The sequence below is a fragment of the Rana temporaria genome, chromosome 1, assembly GCF_905171775.1.
Source record: "Rana temporaria chromosome 1, aRanTem1.1, whole genome shotgun sequence".
In the NCBI taxonomy this organism is placed as follows: Eukaryota; Metazoa; Chordata; class Amphibia; order Anura; family Ranidae; genus Rana; species Rana temporaria.
Window position 1 is genome coordinate 175,271,031 of NC_053489.1, and position 6,000 is coordinate 175,277,030.

The following is a 6,000-nucleotide window of genomic DNA, read 5'->3' on the forward strand; positions in this document are numbered from 1 at the left end:
ATGTTAGAATGATGTTGGCCAATAATGTTTTTGTATAATCTGCTTGCAATGTTATGTGCAAAAGTACAATTTTTTTTTATCTTGTTTGATTCCACAGCTTTCTTCCAAGCCACATGAATGGTAGACTGTGGCATCGGAGTTTGCTACGCGGTGGGACTTCCCCAACTGTGGTGGAGCCATTGACAGGAAGCACGTGCCACCACCCCGTTTGGGGGGTGGATCACTGTGAGGAGGGGGGGATCACTGTGAGGAGGGGGGGGATCACTGTGAGGAGGGGGGGGTCACTGTACTGAGGAGGGGGTCACTGTACTGAGAGGAGGGGGGGTGTCTGCACTGAGGGGGTACTATAGTTGGTGGGGGGACATGTGGATATTACAGTGGGGGAGGTTTTTTTTTTTTTTGCCGATCCGAAAAATGATCCGATCCGTGAGTTTTTTGATCCGTTGCACCCCTAGTCAGAACTCTGAATATCAGCAGCAAAAGAAGATTATTATTGTTCATTATTGTACCATTCTAAAGATGATTTAAATGCGCAGCATTTAAACGATGCAATAACAGCGTGACGAATGTGCTATCTCTATTACGAACGCTACTTTACCGAAGGTGCGCTCCTGTCTCATATTTTATTCTGAGCATGCGCCGGTTTCTAAGCATACACACGAACGTGTTTCTCGTCGTAAACCAGCCCGACGAGAAACACGATGAGGAAATTGAGACTCCCGACGAGAAAAAAGAGAGCAGGTTCTCTTTTTTTCTCGTCGAGATCCACAACATTTTTCTTGACGAAAAACATACACACGACCGTTTTTCTCTGCAAAAATGCTCTGCCAGCATTTTTCTTGATGGATTTTGCTGAGGAAAACGGTCGTGTGTATGAGGCCTAAGTCAATAAAACCAATACAACCATCACATCTAAAGCCTCATACACACGGTCGGACTTCAAACAAACTTTTCCGTGGATTTTTGTTTGAAAGGCGCTGGCCGTGAACTTGGTATGCATATACACGGCAGGACTTTTTCAACAAACTTTCCCCAAATCACATGATTTTTCAACTCTCTACCGCCAGCCTTTGGTCAACTTCTGCCATTGTTGGTTGATTTTAACATTGGATCTAAGCATGTGTATTTGTACTTTGGACTAAAGTCCGATGGACTTCTGTACACACACGATAGGACTTTGCACCATAGGACTTTTGTTGCCGAAAAGTTTGTCCGTTTGCAGAGCAAACTTTTGTCCGATGAAAACCAGAAAAGTTTGTCCGATGGAGCATACACACGGTCGGATTTTTTTGAAAACCTGCTAATTTTGAAGTTTGTTGTCAAAAAGTCTGATCGTGTGTATGGGCCTTAAGGATTAGAAAGCTGTAATATAATACATTTTTGTTTTGGGGTTTAATACTTTGCAGACTCAAGGGTTATTTTATGACCTTGCAAATGAAGGCTGTGGACAGGACCAGGCTGAAGGGGGCACACAAAGGAAAGGGCATGCATCCTATGTTGAAAAGGTAGTTTAATGGGGTAAGGGGGTGCCACACTTTGTCCTTCTTGTCTTGGGTGATAAAGGACCTTGTCCTGACACCAGCTGTCGACCATGCACAAAGTACTTTAATTTTTTTGAGCAGTGTATATATTACAGTAAAATCTAAGGAACACTTTGAAAACGTATCAGATCTCAACGGGCAAAAATCTCATGATGGATATCTATACTGATATGGACTGGGTAATGTGTTAGGGATGAAATTATGGCACATCATTTGATGGAAATGAAAATCATCTATCTACAGAGTGCTGAATTCAAAGACACCCCAAAAATCAAAGTGAAAAAATGATGCAGCAAACAAATCAATTTTGCTGAAATTTCATTGCAACAACTCAAAATGGTCCTCGGTAGTTTGTATGCCCCCCACGTGCTTATATGCATGCCTGACAACATCAGGGTATGTTCCTAATGAGACAACGGATGGTGTCCTGGGGTATTTCCTCCCAGATCTGGACCAGAGCATCACTGAGCTCCTGAACAGACTGAGGTGCAACCTGGCGGCACCGGATGGACCGAAACATAGGGGGTTATTTACGAAAGGCAAATCCATTTTGCACTACAAGTGCACTGCAAGTGCACTTGGAAGTGCAGTCACTGTAGATCTGAGGGGAAGATATGAAATGAGGGGAAGCTCTGCTGATTTTATCATCCAATCATGTGCAAGCTAAAATTATGTTTTTTTTATTTTCCTTGCATGTCCCCCTCAGATCTACAGGGACTGCACTTACGAGTGTAAATAACCCCCATAATTTCCCAGAGGTGTTCTTTGGATTTAGGTCAGGTGAGCGTCAGGGCCATTTAATGGTATCAATTTCTTTATCCTCCAGGAACTGTCTGCATGCTCTCGCCACATGGTGCCGGGCATTGTCGTGCTCCAGGAGGAACCCAGGACCCACTGCACCAGCCTAGGGTCTGACAATGGGTCCAAGGATTTCATCCCGATAACCAATGGCAGTCAGGGTGTCATTGTGTAGCCTGTAGAGGTATGTGCGTCCCTCCATGGATATGCCTCTCCAGACCATCACTGACCCACCACCAAACCAGTCATGTTGAACGATGTTACAGGCAGCATAAAGTTCTCTGCGGTTTCTCCAGACCCTTTCACGTCTGTCGCATATGCTCAGGGTGAACCTGCTCTCATCTGTGAAAAGCATGGGGCACCAGTGGCGGACCTGCCAATTCTGGTGTTCAATGGAAAATGCCAATCAAGCTCCACAGTGTCCGGCAGTGAGCACAGAGCACACTAAAGGATGTCGGGCCCTCAGGCCACCCCCATGAAGTCTGTTTATGATTGTTTTGTCAGAGACAATCACACCAGTGGCACGCTGGAGGTCATTTTGTAGGGCTCTGGCAGTGCTCATCCTGTTCCACCTTGCACAAAGGAGCAGATACCAATCCTGCTGATGGGTTAGGGACCTTCTACAGCTCTGTCCAGCTCTCCTAGAGTAACTGCCTGTCTCCTGGAATCTCCTCCATGCTCTTGAGACTGTGCTGGGAGACACGGCAAACCTTTTGACAATGACACGTATTGATGTGCCATCCTGGAGGAGTTGGACTGCCTGTGCAACCTTTATAGGGTCCAAGTATTGCCTCGTGCTACCAGTAGTGACACTTACCCTAGCCAAATGCAAAACTAGTGAAAAACAGTCAGAAAAGATGAGTAGGGAAAAAAATGTCAGACACCTCCACCTGAAAAAACATTCCTGTTTTGGAGGTCGTCTCATTGTTGCCCATCTAGTGCCCCTGTTGTTAATTACCATCTGTCTAAAAACAATAAATACATGTACAGAACATAATTTTTTTGTACAAAATGAAAAAGCATTCATAGGTTGGGAGAATTTATTACAATTATTATAGGTGTCATCGGCGCAAAAAAATATATTAAAGTTATACGTGATCTGCTGCAATACTGTGTAAACCCTCAATAGAGGGATTAAATGTGCATATAAAAAAAAAGTGTTTCTGCGCTGATCTAATTGTCCAAAGAATACAATCTCTGGAGGTATTATATAAACTGTGAACTAATTTAGTGCATAAACAACCTTATATAAAATATTATGTCAGGTACAACATACCTAATATACTATGTAGATTTCCTGAGCAAATTAGATAATGAGATTAGAAACAAGAAGGTTAAAAAATAGACCACCCATGCCGGTTTTTCAAACCAGCAGGGGGGGGGGGGGGTGGAATCACAACCCACAAGAAGGAGAGGGTGCAGAGGGGGAAGCAAAAAGAAAAAGTGTGGGTTAGGTGAAGGGATCTTCAACCTAACCAACATCATGTTCTCTCAGGAGGAACTATTGGTATTAGATAAAGGCATTAGGTTTGCGCCAAGTAGGGCTTTCAACAGTTTTGAAACCTTTATAGATTTGCAAAAATGTATAAGGAAATTGAATTTAAGGAAATATTTTGAGGGAAAGGGAGAGAGCACTAAAACGGCAGGAACCCCGGAATATACACATAGCCAACTAAAAACAAATCCACCTTTAACCCTAAAATTAGTTCTAACCACCATATAGAAGTATTTAAGAAAATGGTAGAGAAGGAAATAAAGAACATTAAACCAAAGAAGAACACTAAACAAGATAGAATATAGCAAGGGATAAGAAAATTAGAAAAACGCAAAGACATAGTGGTGAGGCCAGCAGATAAGGGGGGGAGGGGGATAGTCATTGTAACCAAGCAAGACTATGCAGATGAATTAAACAGGTTAGTTAATGACATCACTACCTACCAACCATTAAAAAAGAACCTCAATAAAGAACTAAAAACAAAACTGAGAGATTTTCTAAACAAAGGGATCGCGGACCATATTTTGAATAAAAAAGAGGGGAGATAAATACTACCCAGGATACCAGTGATTTACCAGGTACCAAAGGTGCACAAAAATAAATTCAAACCTCCAGGACGACCGCTAATAAGCAGTATTAATTCCGTCCATTCAAGGTTAGGGGAGTACTTCGATGTATTCCTGCAGCCACTGGCAGCAAAAGGCAAATCATTTATTAAAGATAGTAAAGATGTTATAAACACGTTAAAGCAGGTTCCAATAGATGATTCCACATTGTTAATAACTATAGATGTGGAATCTCTATATACCAACATAAAGCAAACAGATGCACTGGCAGCGGTAGCATGGGCCCTAAAAAAACATTCGGAACTCAAATTAAAACAAATAAGGTTGCGGTACTCGCGAGGACAGGTCTAGGCCCCCACATGCTACGCTGGATATCTGCCCTATATATTTCACCCACGGCCCGTGTAAAAGTAAACGGCGGCCTCTCTGAGGTGTTCCCCATACGGAATGGCACGAGACAGGGGTGCCCGCTCTCGCCCCTCCTGTTTGCTCTGGTCTTGGAACCATTGCTTCAGAAGGTTAGGGAGTGCCCGGACATCAGGGGGGTACAGGCGGGCTCCCTTGAACACAAATTATCTGCTTACGCAGACGACATACTTTTTCATGTTGTCGACCCCTTTTTCTCGTTGCCAAGCCTTATGAGGGAACTAACTGCATACGGGGAGGTCTCCAACTTTAAAGTAAACCTTACAAAGTCCGAAATTCTACCAATCACGGTCCCGCAGACCTTGATATCCTCCCTGAGAGATTCCTTCCCCTTTAAGTGGTCCACCTCCTCTATAAAATATCTAGGGATACAGCTCACCAACCATCATGACTCTTTATTTAAACTGAATTATATACCCCTTCTCAGTTCCATCACACAGGACCTCCAGACGTGGGACAGGGCCCTTTTCACGTGGGTAGGTAGGACGAATATTCTAAAAATGGTAGTACTGCCACGCGTCCTATTCCTTTTGCAAATGGTACCGATCCGATTACCGAAGCGCTTTTTCATTGATCTTCGTAGCCTTTTTACCAAATTTGTATGGGGGGGCAAAAAACCCAGATTGGCAATGTCCATACTCCAGCGGGCCAAGATCAGAGGGGGCCTGGGCATACCGAACATCCCACAATATTACCAAGCGGTCGCCTTGCAACGGATTTTGAATTGGAAATTCCACACATCCCTTAAACTATGGGTCCCCCTGGAAAAGACTATGGCTGGGAGGGATCTGTCCTATGCGCCATGGGTACCGGCTGAAGAGCGGGGGCTCTCGGAGTGGGTGTCCCCATTGACGGCACACTCCTTGAGTATGTGGGATAGGCTGAATACTAGCTTAGGCTTGGCGCCCAGGTCATCTCTGGGTACATGGGTAGGTGACGGGCTATGTAGTATAGCAAAATTTGTGGAGGGGGGCGTTTTGTTGTCTCTAGACGCGTTGCGAGAGAGATTCGGTAGCTACCCCTTTGATTTCTGGAGACATCGCCAACTGGAGACCTTTATAACCAAAAGCCATAAGGCAGCTCCGATTAGGTCCACTTTGACTGAATTTGAGGACATGTGGTTCGCTGCGGACCCCCTGCCTCATGCGATCTCAGCTTTATATGGGCTGCTGGG